We start from the raw sequence: 22,261 nt of genomic DNA, 5'->3' as shown, positions 1-22,261 counted from the left end.
AGGCTATGTGTTGGAGTGGCGCCCTCCGTACTGTGGATTTTGCAGGGTCCGTTGAACCATCCCTCCAGTACGGTTCCGTACCCTTTAGGGGTTTTTTGCTTTTTGGTTTTTAATCCAGGGGCTTGAGTATGACGCACCCTTTTATTTTAGACTGGGGTTGTATTCAGGGCCGGATTGTCCCAAAACCTGGTTTCGGTTTTCCAGGCGCTCTCCATCGCACAGTATTTTTGTACAATGACCGATAGGTCGGCGAAGCGTGTAACTTCGCGATGACTTATGGCGTTTATGATTCCCTTGTCCGTGCAATTGTTGCAAAAAATTGAAATCGCGCTTTCTTCACGGTAGTCCTTTATCCTGTTCATAACCAGGAGGAATCTGGCCCAGTAATGATGTACTGTTTCATCGGGCTCTTGCCGTATTTGAGATAGATCGCTTATGTTTAGGTGGGCGGGTGGTATTAAGTTCGGAACCCCGCCCGATCTGAGGCTCAAAGGCCAAGAAGCTTCCGGATTTGGAAGCTTGGTCTGTTGGATGCTTTCCAACAAGTCTGGTCCGGTGCCTGACTTTAGGTTCAGTATTTGATTGGCGTCCGTCCCTCCGCGGGAATCCGGCATGGAGGGATCGGGAATCCGGACATAGTTGGTTTTTAACATAGAAGAAGAGTCGCCGCATTGTTCCTCTACCACAACAACATGGTGGATAACCTGGGGAGAGTTAATTTCTCTCAGATCGGTTTTAAGCCCAATCTGATCGTAGTCGGTAGCGACTCCCAGGGCGGCGATGCGATCCAAGAGCCCGTTTACGGAGGAGAGCTCAATCGGATCTAGCTGCTCGGCGAATTCCAAGCTGACGTGAAGATCGCTTTTAATGACCTGAGAGGTCATTGTCGGAGCGGTGGCCGAACAGGCGGTCATAAGAAAACCGCCTAGCCGGATAGTCTGGCCGGCGGCCAAAGCTCCCTTGACGACGGCGCCGTCTTTAAAGACGGGAAAAGGCATCCTTCCTGATGGCGACGACACAGAGGAACTCTCAATGAAAGCACCAATATCGGTGTCAAAACCGGCGGATCTCGGGTAGGGGGTCCCGAACTGTGCGTCTAGGCGGATGATAACAGGAGACAAGGGACACGATGTTTTACCCAGGTTCGGGCCCTCTTGATGGAGGTAAAACCCTACGTCCTGCTCGATTAATATTGATGATGTGTGTTACAAGAGTGGATCTACCACGAGATCAAGGAGGCTAAACCCTAGAAGCTAGCCTATGGTATGATTGTTGTTCGTCCTATGGACTAAAGCCATCCGGTTTATATAGACATTGGAGAGGGCTAGGGTTACACAGAGTCGGTTACAATGGTAGGAGATCTACATATCCGTATCGCCAAGCTTGCCTTCCACGCCAAGGAAAGTCCCATACGGACACGGGACGAAGTGTTCAATCTTGTATCTTCATAGTCTTGGAGTCCGGCCGATGATGATAGTTCGGCTATCCGGACACCCCCTAGTCCAGGACTCCCTCACCGGTGGGTGCCTTCCTCCGTTACGGAAGAAGACGTGCGAAAGTTGAGAGATGCCAGGTATCTAACCGGCGAAGTCTCGCATAGGCTGCCTGCTCCAGGGCAGGCCATTCCCTCTCCCCAGCCCTTTGAAAGCATGGTGTTCACATCTCACTTCCTTCGAGGGCTAGGCTTCCCGATTGATCCCTTCGTGAGGGGGCTGATGTTATATTACGGGCTGGAATTCCACGACTTAGCTCCGGAGTCCATCCTCCAAATTTCGTCATTCATTGTTGTGTGTGAGGCCTTCCTCCATATCACCCCTCACTTCAGATTGTGGCTTAGAACCTTCAAGGTGGAGCCGAAGATGATCGAGGGGCAGCACGCTGAGTGCGGAGGAGCTATCATAAGCAAGATAGCCAGCGCTCCATGGACCGAGGGCACTTTTCAAGAAGAGTTCGGCCTATGGCAACGGGACTGGTTTTACATTACAGCCCCCAGGGGCACCACATGGGTGGCGCCACCTACTTTTTGCTCGGGTCCCCCACCACGGCGAGCATCATGGGTCAATGAAGGGCTTATCTGGGGACTGTCCAAAGACGTGCCCCTACTGCAGGACCACATTTGAGATCTCCTAGAAAGAGATATTAACTTGACTGTAGTGGCACAAGTTATGTTGATTCGCCGCACGCTGCCCTGCAAACGTCGCCCTCTCCGCCTGTGGGAATTTAATCTGGAGGGACCGCAAGTCCTCCAACATTTTATGGGCGCGACGCCCATGGAGATGTACAAATTGTTCTTCGGACCACAAGCAAGGTGTCCAGACTTATCCGAGGGCGCAGGTCTGAGCTGCAATCGCCAGGATGCCAAGGTAAGTAGCCCCGTATTTGGACACGCCATCCGCATTTTCATCATAAAGTGGCCCTTTAACAGAGCTATCCTTTGAACAGGAGTGGATAGCGAAGGCAAAGCTTATCAGGTGTCCAGGCCCCCTGCCCAAGACCGCGCCGGATCCCGTGTTAACCAGGATGCTGCAGATTATGTTTTCGGCAGAGGGCGAAGAGGGGAACCAAGGAGCTACCGCCTCCACGAAGGAGACTGTCAAGAAGGAAGGAATCGATAATTCCCCCAACCTGGGAAAGAAAAGAAGCGCCTCTGAAGACCCGGAGGGGATGACCTCGAAACGGGGGAAGAAATCTTTGTCAGAGGATCCGGCGCCAGAGACTGCCCCGGCCGCATTGCGCCCTCAAGGGGATCAGCTTTCCTCCAAGCCGTAAGTAAAGAGAGGGGTTCAAAAATTAGTGGCATCCATGTTTTATTTCTGAGGAAGATAACCAAAATATTACCTTGCAGTTCAGATCTCAACCCTTCTCAGCAGAGCTCGTCTTCAGGGGATCTTCGTCCGGAGATGATGGAGAGGGAAACGCCTCCCCTAGCTGCACCGACTTACGAGGCAGGCGACCCCGAGGTGTCGTCCCGGCGGGTTTCTCCAAGTCCGGATCCTGAAAAAGGTCGCCGGGCTAGTCTGGTGCCCTCTGGTGCACGGTCGGAGAGGATGAGGGATCTGCTCGGGCGAGCGTCCGTCTCAGAAGAACACCATACGTTGATGAACACGGGTGATAGGAAGGATTTCATCTGTGGAAAGCGGGTTGTACGAGGCCGCCCGGAGTTTACTGACAGGCTTTGAGGTACGTGAAAAGGTGTACCTTTTGATAGAGCCACATAAAATGCGCCCTGTATAAATAGTAGCCCCTGAGACTCTGTGTGTCGTCAAGAGTGATGGCGCACAGAGGATCAAAACCCCAGGTATAAAATGTGGCGAGGCGTTCGGTGGCTAGCCGGACTAATGAATCTGCCAAGCTAAAGCGGCAACTTGACGTGGCGGATGCTGACATCGCGCTTGTAAATAAGCGGCTAGACGAGGCACAAGGTATGCTCCACAGATATCTTATAGGAGGAGTTCGATGCTCGTGCCTTACCATATATGTGCTTATTGCAGATAGTGCTGCTGCCGTGGAGAACCTTCGGGCGGAACTTGCCCGAACCAAGGAGCAAGCAAGGAAAAGTAATGCGGCTGCCATTAAGGCGGCTGAGGAGCTGAAAGCCGAACAGGCTGCTCACTGCCAGAGTAAGAAGGTAATAACTGAGATGGCTATAAAATTGAAGGATGCTGCCGACCACTGTAAATTTCTCGAACAAGAAGAAAGGGCGGCTCAGAAGGACCTTGAGAAGATCACTGCCGAGGCCAAGGATACTCGCTCAGCAATGAGAGCTACGAAGGAGGAGCTGCGTCAGGCCGGAGATATCACGGCTGGAAAGCCCTATATGCTGCGGATGAAGTTCGGGGATCCTAGGTATGCTCCGTTAGACCGGCAGTGGAGTGCGGAAAACACTTATCTGGATTTGGCAGCGAGTGCGGCGGACGCAACCGAACACTTCCGAGGTCGAGGTGACCATAAATTGGAAGAACTTTTTGGTCGCAATTCCACAATCCAGAACACCCACTGTCGGTATTTGACCATTTGGCCGCCTTTGCTGAGCTGAACAGGTTATCCGGAGTCGCCATGAAGTATGTTGCGAGTTGTTTGTGGCCGGGGGAGCCAGAGCCGAAGAGTTATTTTGGATTGGTGCAGCAGTTCCTTGGTTCTGTGCCGCATGTTGATGCAATGAAGAGGTCGGCGTGCATAGAGGGTGCACAAATGGCTCTTGCCCGTGTCAAGACATACTGGGCAGATATGAAGGCCAGTGTTGTCGCATCCCAGGATTCGGATGAAGGCCGGGTACCTGCCAGGCACTACTTTGAGGAAGTTCTTCCGGGTGCTCGTTTAATAGAAGCGAAATGCTCGAAGGATGTTGTGTTCGAATAGCATGTGCTATTGTAAAAGAGATATTTTGATAGAATATAAAAGCTTTTTATACTTGTGCTTGCAAGAATTATAATACCTCCTGTGCGGCCGTTAATGTATATGTGTATATAACCTGAAAGATGGCAGTCGTTGGCTTCAGCCCCCACGCATATAATGTGGGGGTGTTCGCAAAAATGCGCCTTTTCACACTTAATCCAACGTCTTGGTCCTACAAAGGAGGTGATAGCGCGGCGAACTAGGCAACCGGACTATAATGCTTTATCACTTTCACTTAGCCATAGGAGTTTGACATTGGGGCTACTCAATAGCCCCTAAAGGCACCGCGCTCGCCCGAATTCGGGGCGCGTGTGTGCCTTACCGGGAAGTGGTCCTTCGTTAATGCGGAGGAATCCTAGAGATTCCGAGAGTCATCGAGTGGTTGACCAGTCTCTCGCTATATCATGACAGTCAGTTTTCAGCTTTCTCTACTAAGGTGCTCGCCTGGCCGAACTAGGGCACAATCGCAGTAGTTCTCCTGGTGCCGCGTTAGCCGATATAACGGAACATAAGGCAGCAAAACACAGGAGCCGGGCAAACCCATCATTTGACCAAAGACATGATTCGGAGCTGATGCATATAAGCCCAAACTCGCGACGCCGAACACTCCCTAAGGTATTCGTTCTTTATGAAAACAGGCCAAAACACAGCCCTTGGTAAAAAAGCCCCTGGTGTCCAGGTACGCGCAAAATTCTGGCGTGGCCACATGCCAAGACGCCAGCCTCCTCCTCAGTTATAGCGAAAACCGGGGGATGTTGTCAACAAGAGACAGTAAAAAATGTTTACACAGGGTCTTAATCTAAAAAGAATCCTTGAAACGGGTCCCTGCTGCACGTCTGCGCCTGTGTCTCCGTTGTGCCGTATCCTGGACGGGCGTAGCACGATGTTCATCTGCGAATGAGAGGAACTTAGTAAAAAATAAGTGTGCGAGAAATCTATATTAAAATAAACAAAATATGGTTGGAGCAAGAATTGAGTCTCCTGGCGTGAACACGCGGAGCCCCTTGTACAGGGTTATGCGGCTATTAAGCCTATGTAGGTTTACACCGGACTCGTCGAGCCGTGTCCGGGATAGTAGGGCTGGATTAGTGTGCGGCTGTCCAGGCGGCCGCACCATTACCCGTACTTTGGGGGTCAATTGATATTCCCCTGCAATGAGATGATGCCTCATGGGCCGGGCATTTTAAGTGTAAGGGATGCATAATGCGGTATTGCGTTAAAGCGGGCGAAAGCTTCACGTCCCAGTAGCGCTTGATAGCGACTTACAAATGGGGCGATGTGGAATCTTAGCTTTTCACTTCGGAAGTTGTCGGGTGAGCCGAACGTGACTTCTAACGAAAGGGAACCCATACTCTGGGTATCTGGACCCGGCGTGACTCCTTGAAAGGAAGTGTTGCCATGGCGGATTATAGCTGGGTTTACCCCTAGTTTGCGGATTGTGTCTTGATATAACAGGTTTAGGTCACTGCCGCCGTACATAAGGACTTGTGTAAATTGGAGTCCGTCAATAATCAGATTCAAGACCAAGGCAGTCCAGCCTGCATTCCGGTCCCCTCTGGAGTAATCCTGATGATCAAAGGTGATTGGTTGTAACAACCAGTGGCAGTGCTCCTCTGGGGCTGGCCGTATGGCGCGTGTTTTCGTGAGCGCCGTTCTGTTTTTCCCTTGTGTCATCTGAAGTGAATTTACTGTTTTGACTTCTTGTGGGAACTTCTTTTGCTCTCCGGTGTTCTGCTTGTGGGGTGCGTCGTCATCCTCGCTTGGTGTGTCGAGCCCCTTGTGTTCGGCGTTGAGTTTGCCGGACTGCTTGAAGACCCAATAATCTCTGTGGGTATGGTTTGCAGGTCTCCCGGGAGTACTGTGGACTTGACATATTTTGTCCAGAATTTTGTTGAGGTTCGACAGCTCGTCCCTGTCATCTTTGGGTGGCGGCTTTTTCTGATTTTGCCGAGAGCTTTTGAATCCGGCGTTTACTGCCGTGCTCATCGGGCTGTTATCCTTGATTCGGAGCTGTTCTTTGTTATGGCGCGGTTTCCCGTTTCCATCTCTAAGTTCGGATGTGCTCGGGTCGCTGGTGCTGCTTCTTGCCAACCAGCTATCCTCTCCTGCGCAAAAGCGGGTCATGAGGCTTGTTAATGCGGCCATTGTTCTTGGCTTTTCTTGGCCGAGGTGTCTGGCGAGCCATTTGTCTCGGACGCTATGTTTGAAAGCTGCTAGGGCCTCAGCGTCCAGACAGTCTACTATCTGATTCTTTTTAGTAAGGAATCTGTTCTAGAGTTTCCGGGCAAAGTCATAACAACATCAATCTCAGAAAATAGTGGATACTAGGGATCAGGCCCTAACAAAACTAACTCGATTACATGATGAATCTCATCCAACTCCTCACCGACCAGCGAGCCTACAAAGGAATTACTGATGTCTACTACACAACCTTCTTCTTGTAGACGTTGTTGGGCCTCCAAGTGCAGAGGTTTGTAGGACAGTAGCAAATTTCCCTCAAGTGGATGACCTAAGGTTTATCAATCCCTGAGAGGCGTAGGATGAAGATGGTCTCTCTCAAACAACCCTGCAACCAAATAACAAAGAGTCTCTTGTGTCCCCAACACACCCAATATAATGGTAAATTGTATAGGTGCACTAGTTCGGCAAAGAGATGGTGATACAAGCGTAATATGGATGGTAGATATAGGTTTTTGTAATCTGAAAATATAAAAACATCAAAGTAGCAAGCGATAAAAGTGAGCACAAACGGTATTGCAATGCTTCGAAACAAGGCCTAGGGTTCATACTTTAACTAGTGCAAGTTCTCTCAACAAGGATAACATAATTAGATCATATAACAATCCCTCAACATGCAACAAAGAGTCACTCCAAAGTCACAAATAGCGGATAACAAACAAAGAGATTATTGTAGAATATGAAACCACCTCAAAGTTATTCTTTCCGATCAATTCATTGGGCTATTCCTATACGTGTCACAAATAGCCCTAGAGTTCGTAGTAAAATAACACTTTAAGACACACATCAACCAAAACCCCAATGTCACCTAGATACTCCAATGTCACCTCAAGTATCCGCGGGGATGATTATACGATATGCATCACACAATCTTAGATTCATCTATTCAAACCAACACAAAGTATTTCATAAAGTGCCCCAAAGTTTCTACCGGAGAGTCAAGGCGAAAACGTGTGCCAACCCCTATGCATAGATTCCCAAGGTTACGTAACCCGCAAGTTGATCACCAAAACATACATCAGGGGAATCAATAGAATACCCAATTGTCACCACGGGAATCCCATAAAAGACATACATCAAGTGTTCTCAAATCCTTAAAGACTCAATCCGATAAGATAACTTCAAAGGGAAAACTCAATCCATTACAAGAGAGTAGATGGGGAGAAACACCATAAGATCCAACTATAGTAGCAAGGCTCGCAATAGATCAAAATTGTGCCATATCAAGGACACGAGAGAGAGAGAGAGAGAGAGAGAGAGAGATCAAACACATAGCTACTGGTACATACCCTCAGCCCGAAGGGTGAACTACTCCCTCCTCGTCATGGAGAGCGCCGGGATGATGAGGATGGCCACCGGTGATGGATTCCCCCTCCGACATGGTGCCGGAACAGGCTCCAGAGAGGTCTTTGGTGGCTACAGAGGCTTGCGGCGGCGGAACTCCCGATCTGGGTTATTTTCTGGAGGTTTGGGTATTTATAGGAGAGGTTGACGTGGAGAAAAAGTGAGGGGGACTCACGGAGAGCCAACGAGGCACAGGGGCGCGCCCTAGGGGTGTGGGGGCGCCCTCTACCCTCATGGGGCCCATGTGACTCCCCTCCGATAACTTTTCATTCCAGTATTTTTTATATTATCCAAAAAAAATCTCCGTTGATTTTTAGCGCATTCCGAGAACTTTTATTTCTGCACAAAAACAACACCACGGTAGTTCTGCTGAAAACAGCGTCAGTCTGGGTTTGTTCTAACCAAATCATATCAAAATCATGTAGAAATATTATAAACATGGCATGAATACATCAAAAATTATAGATACGTTGGAGACGTATCAATTACTCACTCCCGGTGGGGAGCATCATGGAATTGGCGATGGAGATGTGTTGGTGATCGAAGATCCCTCTCTTCGGAGCCCCAAATAGACTCCAGATGTTGCCTCCCGATGAAGAACAAGAGATGGCGGTGGCTCCATCTCTTGAAACGCTGTAATTCTTTCTCCTTGATTTTTTTTCTGGAAATATGTGATTTCATAGCGTCGGTTTCAGGGTCATCGGGGCCACTAGGTGGGGATAACCCACTTGGGCGCACCTGGAGGGGGTGGCGCGCCCTAGTGGGTTGAGCCCACCCAGGTGCCCCCCTCCGATGGTTCTTGGCCCCAAATATTGTCTTTTATTGTATAAAAATTCCTCGCAAAGTTTCTTTCCATTCCGAGAACATTTGTTTCTACACAAAAACAACACCATCGTAGTTCTGCTGAAAACATCGTCAGTTCGGGTTAGTTTCATTCAAATCATGCAAATTAGAGTCCAAAACAAGAGGAAAAGCGTTAGGAAAAGTAGATACGACGGAGATATATCAACTCCCCCAAGCTTAAACCTTTGCTTGTCCTCAAGCAATTCAGTTGATAAACAGAAAGTGAAAAAGAAAAACTTTTACGAACTCTTTTGATCTTGTTTCCATAAATAAGCTTAAACAACACCCATATTTTCAGCAAATATTATAACTAACCATGTCGACAATATCTCTTAAAAATTATATTAACTCATATCAATGACATAATCAACTAGAGAGCAATAATAAGATATCTCAAACAGTAACACATTGTCAAGACAACCATGATATAATATGACAATAGTGGTATCTCGCTAGCCCTTTCTGAGACCACAAAACATAAATGTAGAGCACCCCCAAAGTTCAAGCAGCGACTAAACCTTGTAATTCATGGTAGAAAAGATCCAGTTATGATGCACCCAACATTAGCTATACACAATGCATCCGCATGACAACAATGCTCTCAGGTTCTGGCGCTTATTTGAGAAGGTGGTGACACAATATAAAAGTAAATAGATAGTCCCTTTGCAGAGGGAAGCAGTGATTTGTAGTGGTGCCAGAGCTCAAGTTTTTAAAACAGAGGTAAATGAAATTTTGAGACATGCACCCTTCTCATTTACTTCATTACTATCAGTTATCAATATCTTCCATGCTAAACACGCTAGTGGCGGTTCCCAAGCGGAAAGGTAAAGGTTATGACTCCATTGGGAGTGTTTATTTTATATTTGAGAGATCAATTCTTTTTGTAGTTTGGGACTAGGCATCCCTATTACCGCCTGTCGGTGTCAAAACCGGCGGATCTTGGGTAGGGGGTCCCAAACTGTGCGTCTAGGCAGATGGTAACAGGAGACAAGGGACACGATGTTTTTACCCAGGTTCGGGCCCTCTCGATGGAGGTAAAACCCTACTCCTGCTTGATTAATATTGATGGTATGTGTAGTACAAGAGTTGATCTACCACGAGATCAGAGAGGCTAAACCCTAGAAGCTAGCCTATGGTATGATTGTTGTTCGTCCTACGGACTAAAACTCTCTGGTTAATATAGACACCGGAGAGGGCTTGTGTCGGTGTCAAAACCGGCGAATCTCGGGTAGGGGGTCCCGAACTGTGCGTCTAGGCGGATGGTAACAGGAGACAAGGGACACGATGTTTTTACCCAGGTTCGGGCCCTCTCGATGGAGGTAAAACCCTACTCCTGCTTGATTAATATTGATGATATGGGTAGTAAAAGAGTAGATCTACCACAAGATCGGAGTGGCTAAACCCTAGAAGCTAGCCTATGGTATGATTGTTGTTCGTCCTACGGACTAAACCTCTCCGGTTTATATAGACACTGGAGAGGGCTAGGGTTACACAGAGTCGGTTACAATGGGAGGAGATCTTCATATCGTATCGCCAAGCTTGCCTTCCATGCCAAGGAAAGTCCCATCCGGACACGGGATGGAGTCTTCAATCTTGTATCTTCATAGTCCGGGAGTCCGGCCAAAGGTCTTAGTCCGGCCATCCGGACACCCCCTAATCCAGGACTCCCTCGGTAGCCCCTGAACCAGGCTTCAATGACGATGAGTTCGGCGCGTAAGTTGTCTTCGGCATTGCAAGGCGGGTTCCTCCTCCGAATATTTCATAGAAGATGTTGAACACCAGGGTAGTGTCCGGCTCTACAAAATAAGTTCCACATTCCACCGTAGAGAGAATTATATTTGCGTTAATCGGATCTGCTGACGTATTCCGCGGCGTGACATCATGCCATGGCCAGGCTTTTATTCATTTTATTGTTCCACCTCAGCGCATTTAGCGAGGCGGTTTCCTTGGCACGTCTTGTCAAAGCAGAGATCGTGTCCCCTTATTCTGGGATTCTCATCAATACGGGTGTGGGTAACCCAACCGCGCCATTAACCACCGCGCTTGGGAGATAAGCGAGTTTTATTAGGCCGGTGGGGGGGCTCGTAGTTTTGGCGGCCCATATAAAGGGATAAGAATCTGCCCTTTCCATTCACGCCTTCCTCCTCCTTTGCTTATCCGTCCCTGCGCGCTCGAGCTCCAGCGCCCAAGCCCGCACTTCCCACCTCACCCTTCTCCAACCATGTCCGGAGCGGGAGGTAGATGGATGGCCTCCTCCGTCACGGAGGGGCAAATCAAAAAACTGAGGAAGGCCGGATACTTGTCTAACGACATTGCGCACCGGCTTCCAGATGTGGGGCAACTCATCCCCACCCCCAGGCCCCATGAGAGGGTTGTTTTTCTTCCCCATTTCCTCCGCGGACTGGGTTTTCCTCTTCACCCGTTAGTCCGGGGGCTCATGTTCTACTACGGCCTGGACTTCCACGATCCGGCCCCGAACTTCATTCTCAACATCTCGGCGTTCATCATCGTGTGTGAGGCCTTCTTCCGCATCCAGCCCCACTTTGGCCTATGGCTAAAGATCTTCAGCGTCAAGCCGAAGGTTGTGAAAGGCCGACAAGCGGAATGCGGAGGTGCCATGGTGGGCAAGATAGCCAACGTCACCTGGCTCGAGGGTGCCTTCGTGGAAACCATCAAGGCAATCGGGGTGGTTTTATATCACTGAGCCGCGTGACCCTAAGTGGGCAGCAGCCCCCGAATTTCGATCCGGCTTCCCCACCCGGCTCACATCCTGTAAAGAGATGGGCCTATCGTGGGGCAATCCGGAAGAGGTGACCGGACTCCAAACCTGCGTCCGAGACCTGGTGACCAAGAAGGTCAAGCTTGTCAACGTGGTCCAGGTCATGCTCTACCGCCGGATCCTCCCGTGTCAACGATGGTACTTCAATTTGTGGGAGTTCGACCCGGCCCAGCACCAGAATCTATCTCGGCTCTTTGAAACGAAGCACGAGGACGCCTGGAAGGTGCTTTTCAAGAGTTCCGAGGTCTCCCCTCCCGTCACCGAGGATCGCGGATTCTGCGCCAAACGTCAAGCCTCCAAAGTAAGCTTACATTTAGTCCCTTACGGGATACCCGAATTTCATAGTGTGACTTTATGTGGGATCTAAACTCCCGTTCCTTTGACAGGACTGGAAGAGGACATCTGGACAGTTTCACTGTCCGACCCCTTTGCCCGAAGGCCCAGTAGACACACACTTAACAAAGCTACTGGTTCCGGCACCTCACGTGGTGCCGGAGAAGAAGGCCAAGGAGAAGGCCACGGGGACCCGAAAGAGTTCCCGGCGCCCGGTGTCGTCGGATTTGCCCGACGACCCCAACGCACCCTCCGCCTCCGAAGACGAGGAGGAGGAAAAAGAGGAAGAAGCCTCTCCCCCTCCAGAAGGGGGAGGAACAAAAAGAAAGGCCGCCCCAACTGGGGAAGCCGGAGGGTCCAAGAAGGGGAAAACCCTTCTGCCGGACTACGCCCCCGACGCCGAAGACGGCGGGGGGGAATGGCCATCCAGGGTCAAGCCCCTGGCAAAATCGTGAGTGTCCGGCTACCCGAATGACTTATTGCCCTCCTTTATTATTCGACAGCTTCTAACGCCGAATCTAATTATGCAGTCCGCCCAGAGCTTAGCTTGGCGATTCGTCGAGCGGCTCTCTGAATTCGTCAGACGTGAACAGCGCTTCGCTTCCGACGGCCTCCTCCCCTCTCCCTACAGACGACGCTGAGGCGGAGTCCTGTAGGGGACTAAACCAGGAGGAGGTGGTCCTGGAGGCGCCACAAGGCGACCTTCCGGACTCCAGGCCCAAAGGGGGTAAAGCTCCGGAGGGATCTAAGTCCGGCCCCGGGCCGGACACTGCTCCGGAACCATCAGCGGTTCCGGAGTCCGACAGGCGGCGCCTTCATAAGAAGGGCAAGCCTGCGATGCCGGCGACTTTCGTCCACCCGGAGACGCTGGAAAATTTGCTGGAGGCGCTTAACGGCGCCTCCGTCGATGAGGAAGACCGCACTGTTATGAGTGCGGTGATTCAGAAGGTTCAGTCCGCCAAGAGCGGGCTGACGGAAGCCTGTACAAGCCTCTTAACGGGCTTTGAGGTATGTGTTCAAAAACACATATATATATATATATATATATAATATTACCGCATAGACAGTAGCCCCTGATGCTCAATTCGGTGTTCGGAAAGAAAAACCGAGCTGAGGATCTAAAAAGATATACGCAGGAGTCTAATAAAAATATGTCAATATGGGAATGCAGGCTGCACTGCTGACCTCTGCCGCACTGACTGCGGAGGTCAATGCATTGAAGGAAAGCCTCGAGCAGTCCGAGAGCGAGCTCGGCTGTGCCAAGAAGCATCTCGAGGATAAAGAGGGTACATAGTACCTCTTGTAAATGTATATAGAAATACTTGGTTGCAAAATAATAACAGGACCAATGTTAATGTTGCAGGAGCCATGACCGAGGTGGCGACCCTGAAAGAGGCGGTCTCCAAGGCCAAAAAGAGTGCGGCCATGGAGCGCACCGAGCAAGAGAAGCAGGAGGCACGGGTGGCGGAGGTGCGGCAAGAGCTCCAGGCTCTCGTGGAAAAACACGAGAGTTTGGAGCGTGACTCGAAGACTCAAGAGTCCGAGCTTGCCTTGGCTCTTGAGAGTGCCAAGACCGCTAAGGCCAAAGCCCAGAAGGCCCTTCAGGAGATCGAGGCGATGAAGAAGATAGCGGCGGGTAAGGCATTCTTTATGCAAAGCAAAAATATAAAAGTTAATTATCTGCTACTTACCCGAATCCGGAGCTCTCCATGAGCGTTCGCCGATCTGCCCCGTAGTGTGTCTGATGCCGCCGCATACTACCGAGCCGAAGAGGGGAGCTCGACGGAAAAAGTGTTCTGGTCTCAGTATGCTGAGGCCAAACATCCGGTGCCCCTGAGCGACCAGCTGAAGCAGCTGGACGAGCTCCACAAGGTGGCCGAACAGGCCATGAAGGGCCTCATAGCTCGGCTATGGCCTGGAGAAGTCATGCCTGGGAGCTACTTCGGTCTGGTGCGGCGGCTGGTGGACGCGTGTCCATGGATTGAGGTCGTCAAGCGCTCCGTTTGTATTGAAGGTGCCCGTCGGGCCCTTGCCCGTGCTAAGGTGCACTGGGGCAAGCTAGATGCCGAGAAGCTGTTGACGGACGCGCCACCACCGGGCAAGGAGTATCGTACGCCCGAGATGTATTATAATGGCGTTCTGAAGGGTGCCCGCCTTATAAGGGATGAGTGCTCCAAAGATGTAATTTTTGAGTAGACTCGCATTTGTTATCCTGTACGCTGAAGCTTTGTTCATATGCGTTAAGCAACGCTTGTTAATTTAAAATATTACCTTCTGTGCGGCCGTTTATCAAATCTGAGAGATGCAAGTCATCGGCTTCGACCCCCATGCCACGAGTGCTAGGGTGTTCAGGATAAACTTGAGTGCTCTTGTTCCCATTCTTGGGTCCATCTAGGGAGGCGTTCAGCACAACGAACCAGGCCATCGGACTTATAATGCTTTATCACTCTCACTTAGCCATAGAATTCTATAATTTTAAACTTTGGCGAAGCCCCTAGTATTCGGAAGACCGAGTTCGGGGCGCTATCCACGCCTAGGCCGGATAAGTCCGGTTCCTCGCTCGAAGCGGCATAAGTATTTAAGGACTCGAAGAAACCTCACGAACAACGACCGGTCTCTCGCACTATCATGACAATCAGTTTTAGCTTTCTCTACTGAGGTGTTAACCCAGCTCAACTGGGGCACAATCGCAGTAGTTCTCCCAGCGCTACCTTAGCCAACAATGCGGAACGTAAGGTACCAAAACATGGGAGCCGGGCAAACCCAACTATTGACCAAATACATGATTCGGAGCCGATGCATATAGTGCTATAAGTTCGGGGTGCCGCACTCGTGAGAGTGTTCGGTCTTCTCACACCATGTTATGGGGTGTTGTAAGCCCCTGGTGTATTGTCCGCACCAAAGCGTATGGTTGCAGAATGTCATGACTGAACATATTTGTATATAAAAATAGATAAGTACAATAATAGGTAAGAGCTATATATTGTTTATTAAAAAAGGGCTGCTGCGAAAGCAGAACGATACAAGAAGTGCGGTAAGCAAGAGATGGGAGTATTTGACATATTCCCCTCCAGGGGCGAGCTGCGGGATTGTAAGTAAAACAGGTATTAAACTCGTTATAGAGACCACCTGGACTTTTGACGTGGCCTGTTCCCTCCCTGGCTGTTGCATCGTGGGTTCGGCGAGTGTATTGCCGGACAGGCCTTCCGAATAGATGGGTCGTGAAAGTGTGTAAAAAGGAAAACAACGAAATAGGGAGCCCCTGAGTGCGGTTGAGCCGCATTTTGGGCGTGCCGTGGTTGTGCCCCTCCCCTTATGCCCATTATATCTCTAAGGCGTAATGATGTACGCGTGGTACCAGTATCGCCGTTTGGCGGGGGCTGGGGTTGGGGCCGCACTGCTATGCTTGCTCGGAACGTGCTAGCCGGATTTGTTGTAGGTTACTTCGGGCTCGCTTGACGTTGTCCGGATGTTTAACGCCTGGATTGGAGAACTGCCTTGAGAGGCTACTCTGTACTTCCGCCGCCAGGGCCGCCGTGTGCTCCTCCGTTCGGAGAGAGCGTTCGGTGTTTCCATTTACCGTGATGACTCCGCGAGGGCCTGGCATCTTGAGCTTGAGATATGCGTAGTGCGGCACCGCATTGAATTTTGCAAATGCGGTTCGTCCAAGCAGGGCGTGATAGCCGCTGCGGAATGGGACTATGTCAAAGATTAACTCTTCGCTCCGGAAGTTGTCCGGGGATCCGAAGACCACTTCAAGTGTAACCGAGCCTGTACAGCTGGCCTCTACACCTGGTATGACACCTTTGAAGGTTGTCTTTGTGGGTTTAATCCTTGAAGGATCGATGCCCATTTTTCGCACTGTGTCCTGGTAAAGCAGGTTCAGGCTACTGCCGCCGTCCATTAGGACTCTAGTAAGGTGAAATCCGTCGATAATTGGGTCTAGGACCAGTGCGGCGAACCCGCCGTGACGGATGCTGGTGGGATGGTCCCTTTGATCGAAGGTGATCGGGCAGGAGGACCATGGGTTGAACTTTGGGGCGACTGGCTCCAGCGCATAGACGTCCTTAAGAGCACGCTTCCACTCCCTTTTGGGGATGTGGGTTGCGTATATCATGTTCACCGTCCGAACTTGCGGGGGAAATCCCTTCTGTCCTTTGTTGTTCGGCGGCCGGGGCCCCTCCTCGTCATCGCTATGTAGCCCCTTGTCTCTGGTCTCGGCACTTAGCTTGCCTGCTTGCTTGAACACCCAACAATCCCTGTTGGTGTGATTGGCTGGCTGTTCGGGGGTGCCGTCTATCTGGCACAAGCGATCGAGTATCCGGTCTAAGCTGGATGGGCCCTGGGGGTTTCTTTTGAATGGCTTCTTCCGCTGACCCGGTTTAGAGCCTCTGAATCCGGCGTTGACTGCCGTATCTTTAGTATTGTCACCGTTAATGCGGTGCTTATGCTTGTTGTGACCTGACCTGCCGTTGTTATCCTTGGTATCCGAATTGCCAGGGCTCTTGGTTATGTTATTGCTACGAGCTAGCCAGCTGTCTTCTCCCGCACAGAAGTGGGTCATGAGTGTCGTGAGGGCTGCCATAGATTTCGGTTTTTCCTGTCCTAGGTGCCGGGCAAGCCATTCGTCTCGGATGTTGTGCCTGAAGGCTGCAAGGGCCTCGGCGTCCGGACAATCGACTATTTGGTTTTTCTTGGTTAGGAACCGTGTCCAGAATTGTCTGGCCGATTCCTCTGGCTGCTGGATTATGTGTCTTAGGTCATCGGCGTCTGGTGGTCGCACATACGTGCCCTGGAAGTTGTCAAGGAATGCGGATTCCAGGTCCTCCCAACAACTAATTGACTCTGCTGGCAGGCTGTTAAGCCAATGTCGAGCTGGTCCTTTAAGCTTGAGCGGGAGGTATTTGATGGCGTGTAGATCATCACCACGGGCCATGTGGATATGAAGGAGATAATCCCCGATCCATACCGCAGGATCTGTTGTGCCATCGTATGATTCGATGTTTACGGGTTTGAAGCCCTTGGGGATTTGATGATCCATTACTTCGTCTGTGAAGCATAGTGGGTGCGCGGCACCCCTGTACTGGGCTATATCACGACGCAGCTCGGACGAGCTTGGTCTGTTGTATTCGGCCGGGCCATACTTATTATGTCCGGCGTGATGGCTAGCGTCACGTGAAGCGGGGCGCCCATGCGATCCGTTGATCGATCTTATTTGCCTTGCCTTATTCTCCAAGATGTCTCGCAGGTCTGTTGCGTCTCCCCGTACTCTGGTATGTTTTGAGCGGTGTCGGGGTGCGGCTTGGGTTGAGGGCCTGAAGGCCTCTCTATCGCGGCCACGGGGTGGCCGATCGGGCGCATCGTACGCTGGTGATGTAGGTTTAGTTGCTTCCTCCTCAAGTTGGGGTAGCAGCCTGTGCTTTGGGTAGCTCTTGGATGGGTGTTCTAGTTTATACTCTTCGGCCGCCAGGACTTCGGTCCATCTGTCGGCTTGCAAGCCTTGGTCAGCTCTAAGCTGCTGCTGTTTCTTCTTGAGGCTGCTTGCCGTGGCTACGAGCCTGCGTTTGAAACGCTCTTGTTCGACGGGATCCTCTGGCACGACGAATTCATCGTCATCGAGGCTTGCCTCGTCTTTGGAGGGAGGCATGTAATTTTCGTCCTCATCCTCTTTGTCGGTCGCTCTCTCATGAGGGCTGGCTCCTTCGTCCTCCTGCACTGAATCGTGCTAGAGGGGGTTGTCTTCGGTACTGTCCGACATGTTGTTATCTCCAGTGCCAGAGTCGCCGTTTTTGCTTTGGCGGGACTTAGAGCGGCGCCGCTGACGTCGGCGCTTGGGTTGCTTCTTGGAGGGGTCATCCTCCGTTTTCTCCTCGCCATCCCCCGCTTTAGGGGTGTCCACCATGTATATGTCATATGACGAGGTGGCTTTCCAGTTCCCTATAGGTGCTGGTTCTTGATCGTCTCCTTCATCGGCGTCCATGCCGTCGATGTCTTCGGAGTCAAAGTCGTGCATGTCGGTTAAATCGTCGATAGTGACTACGAAGTGGGTGGTGGGTGGGCTTCGAATTTCTTCGTCATCCGCATCCCAACCGTGTTGGCCGTAGTTCGGCCAGAGCTCTCCTGACAAAGATAGAGACTTTAATGAATTCAGGATATTGCCGAAAGGCGAGTGCTGAAACACGTCCGCGGCGGTGAACTCCATGACCGGAGCCCAATCGGGCTCGATCGGAAGAGGTGCGGGATTTATGTAGTCCGGATCGGAGTCTGGCACCTTGGAGTCATGGGCCTTGCGAGGGACTAGGCTGGTATCCGGCTCTATCGCCGTAGAGGTTGCAATTTTAGGGACGGCGTCCAACCGTCCGTCCCCGACAGGCGCAGTGGGCTCCAAGCTAATGGTCGGAGCGGACACCTGAGCGACGCTCTGGGTGTTGTCCGATGACAGAGCTAAATCATGCCCATCGTGACAGTGCGGCGCGCCCGGTCGTGGCTCGAACCCGTCGAAGATCAAGTCCCCGCGGATGTTGGCCGTGTAGTTTAAGCTTCCAAACCTGACTCGATGGCCAGGGGCGTAGCTTTTGATCTGCTCCAGATGGCCGAACGAGTCGGCCCACAGTGCGAAGCCGCCGAATACGAAGATTTGTCCGGGGAGAAAATTCTCATCCCGGACCGCGTCGCGATTGATGAACGAAGAAGCCATCGGGCCTAAAGGCGACAACACAGAGGAACTCTCAATGAAAGCACCAATGTCGGTGTCAAAACCGGCGGATCTCGGGTAGGGGGTCCCGAATTGTGCGTCTAGGCAGATGGTAACAGGAGACAAGGGACACGATGTTTTTACCCAGGTTCGGGCCCTCTCGATGGAGGTAAAACCCTACTCCTCCTTGATTAATATTGATGATATGGGTAGTACAAGAGTAGATCTACCACGAGATCGGAGTGGCTAAACCCTAGAAGCTAGCCTATGGTATGATTGTTGTTCGTCTGTCACATCCCTAGTTCTGGCCTGACCTATGCTTGCTTCCATCTGTGCATCATGTTTAAATTTTTGAAACTTGAACTGAAGAATTTAGAAGCCTCAAAACCCTAAATAAAAGAAGGGCAAAAACCCTAAAATCTCATTCATTGTTCCAAAATGCTCTTCTTAGATGTTTAATATTTTTGGCAAGGGTTTTGATCCAAACCAAAAATATTGAACATTTTTAAGGATTTATTTTTGGGACTTTGAATTTAAATCATTAGCTATTTGAATTTGAATTATATTCATATAACTAGAATATAATTTCAAATACCCCTGAAATATTTTATGAGCTTTTGGAAAAGTCCATCTAGAAAAATAAAAATAGTCAGAGGAGTTTTTGGTATTGTTTGGATTATTTTAAATTCAAAACAGTGGCAAAAGATTAAAATAAAAGAAAACAGAACAGAAATATAAAAAAAGGAGAGAAGCCCAGCAACTTACCTGGCGCTTACCTGTCCAGCCTGGCGGCCCAGCACTGTAGCTGGCTGGCCCAGCCCACTTACCTCCTCGCTCGTCGTCTTCCTCCTGCCAGTAGGCAGGAGCGAACACATGCGCGCACCGCGGAGCCGTCCACCTCCTGCTTCGCGCTGGAGGCCGCCCTTCGTCCTAATCCGCGCCACGGAGACGCCCAGCACCTTCCCCCTCACTCCCCCAAACCCTCTGGTGCCTCTCCCCTCTCCCACCGAGCTCATTCCCCTCCTCTGCACTTCCTCCCTCTCGTCACCGAACGCGCCTGCCGCCGCTGACTTGCACCACCGCGGCCATGGCCTCTCCCTCGTCCCCTTGAGCAGCCCGGAGGCTCCGCCTCGACGCCCTCGCCCTCTCCATCGAGTCACGCCACGCCAGGTACCCGGGAACACCGCCACCACCGTCGTCTTCAAGCTCGGCGGGGCGAGATCGCCGCCGACGTTCCATCATCACCAAGCCGTCCCCGAGCCCACTAGCCTGCTCTGCGAGTTTACCGTGAGAACCGGAATTTTTCCCCCCTCTTCCCTGCCTCGTTTGCACCGCGTAGCTATCGAATCCGCCGGAGCCGCGAGCTTACCACCGCTGGCGATGTCACCGCCGCCGCGCTAGTCACTGGAGCTCGTGTCCGAGCACTCCATCGTGCTCAGCACGCTTCCAGTAGCACATATCACCCCACCACCGTCCTCCCCGTGCACCCCAATGCAATCCCGTGCACAACCGAACTCCGGCGGCCGCAAAAGAGCACGCCGCCGTCGATCTAAGTCGTCTCCGGCGACCCCACTAGCACCAGACGACGCGGACGAGGCTCGGGGTTCCAACGGTGCCATCCGCACCTCGAACCGTGGCCTGTGCTGCGATTCCGCGCATCGCCGCCGTCTCGGACCTCGCCGGCGGTTAGTCGCCGGCAGGTTCGACCGAGTTGACCAGGGTTTGACCCCCCCTGGGTCATTAACATGTGGGCCCGAGGCCCTGCTAATTTAGTTTAGATGCTAATTAAATTTTAGCTTACCCACTGGCTCGCTGACTGTGGGCTCCAGCCCTTCTAACTACTTTAGTTAAGGGTTAACTAAACCCTGGTTAGCGCTGAGTCAATGACAGGTGGACCCCACAGGTCAGTTTGACCCGGACCAGCCCTTGTTGACTCTGCTGAGGTCAGCATGACGCCATGCTGACGCAATATTCCTTTTCTGGAATTTAGTTTATTTTATAAATAATCAGGAAAATTCCAGAAATAGCTAAAACTTCAATAAATCATAGAAAATTAACCGTAACTCCAAATGAAATAATTTATATATGAAAAATTATCAGAAAAATTCAAGGAATCCATCAGTACCATTTTAATGCATGTTTGAACAATGTTTGTCCTCTGTTTTGGACAAAACAAATAAAGGGCATTTAAATAATCATATATGGAGTTGGAATTTGAATCATGTATTCAAACCAACTTCATTTAAATCATAGCTAGGTGCATTAGCCCAAAACACATTCATATTGCCATGTCATAGCGTGCATCATATTGTGCATTGCATTGATCGTGTTTCTTCTGTGTTTGCCGGTGTTGTTCCCCCTCGGTAGACGTTGTTCCGACGTTGTGATCGTTGACACTGATGAAGACTCAATGCTATCTTCAGAAGTGCCAGGCAAGCAAAACCCCCTTGTTCATTCCGATGCAATCCTACTCTCTCGCCCTGCTCTCTTTTACTGCATTAGGACAACAACGAGTCATTTGTTACTTGCTGCGGTAGCTGAACCCCTTTATCCTTTGCATGACCTGTCATTGCCACAGTAAATAGATGAAACCCACTAGCATGAGTAGGAGTTGTTTGAGCCCTGATGTGCCTACTCATTCATGCTTGTTTGTCATGCCTGCTACTGCTTAGAGTTGAGTCAGGTCTGATTCATCGGGGATGAATCAGAGGCGTGTGAACATGTCCTACTGTGTGTGAGCTAAGTGTGTGAACATGATTTGGTAAAGATAGCGGTGAGAGGCCATGTAGGAGTACATGGTGGGTTGTCTCATTGCAGCCGTCCTCAGGAACTGAGTTCTGTGTTTGTGATCCATGACCAGCTACTACCACACATTGGAATTCTTAAGTGCCGCTCTCGACTTATTAATCAACTTGATCTCTGTCCAGGAGTTGCAACTAGTTTCTAGTGTTTGTAGGTAGTGTTAGTAGTCTACCAAGTGGCACCCGGTACAGGTGGGCTTGGGACAGACTAGGCACAGTGGCACGGTGTACCAAGTGGCACCCGGATGGTGGGCTTGGGAACCCTGCTCACATCGTTTGGGGCCGTGAGCGACACCCCGGCCGGATCTCCTTGCGGATGGAACCCGAATAGGCGATAAACCTGGACTAGAGACTTGTTCGGTTAGTCAGGTCGTGGCCGACTCCCTCGCCCGGCTTCCGCTTGAAGGTTGCCGAGGTACATGACGTGTACAGGGTGATAAGTGGCGGGAGCGTGTGTGAAGAAGTACACCCCTGCAGGGTTAACATCATCTATTCGAATAGCTGGATTCCTCGGATATGGAAACTTGGACCCCTTGTACAGTTCATAGACAAGTGAAAGTGGATACTCTAAAATACGCAAGATAAGCGTGAGTGCTATGGATGGCGTTCTCGTAGGGAGACTGGAGTGGATCCATAGTGGTGTATTGATATGGTGAATATGTGGACTCGTGTGCGCCACCTCAAAAGAGTTACTTGCAGTCGTAGTTCAGGATAGCCACCGAGTCAAAGCTGGCTTGCTGCAGTTAAACCCCACCACCCCCTTGTTGATAATGATGCATATGTAGTTAGTTCTGATGTAAGTCTTGCTGGGTACATTTGTACTCACGTTGCTTA

Source organism: Triticum aestivum, chromosome 2B (genome assembly GCF_018294505.1).
Source record: "Triticum aestivum cultivar Chinese Spring chromosome 2B, IWGSC CS RefSeq v2.1, whole genome shotgun sequence".
Taxonomy (NCBI): Eukaryota; Viridiplantae; Streptophyta; class Magnoliopsida; order Poales; family Poaceae; genus Triticum; species Triticum aestivum.
The sequence above is the reverse complement of the archived record's forward strand: the minus strand, read 5'-3'. Positions refer to the sequence as shown.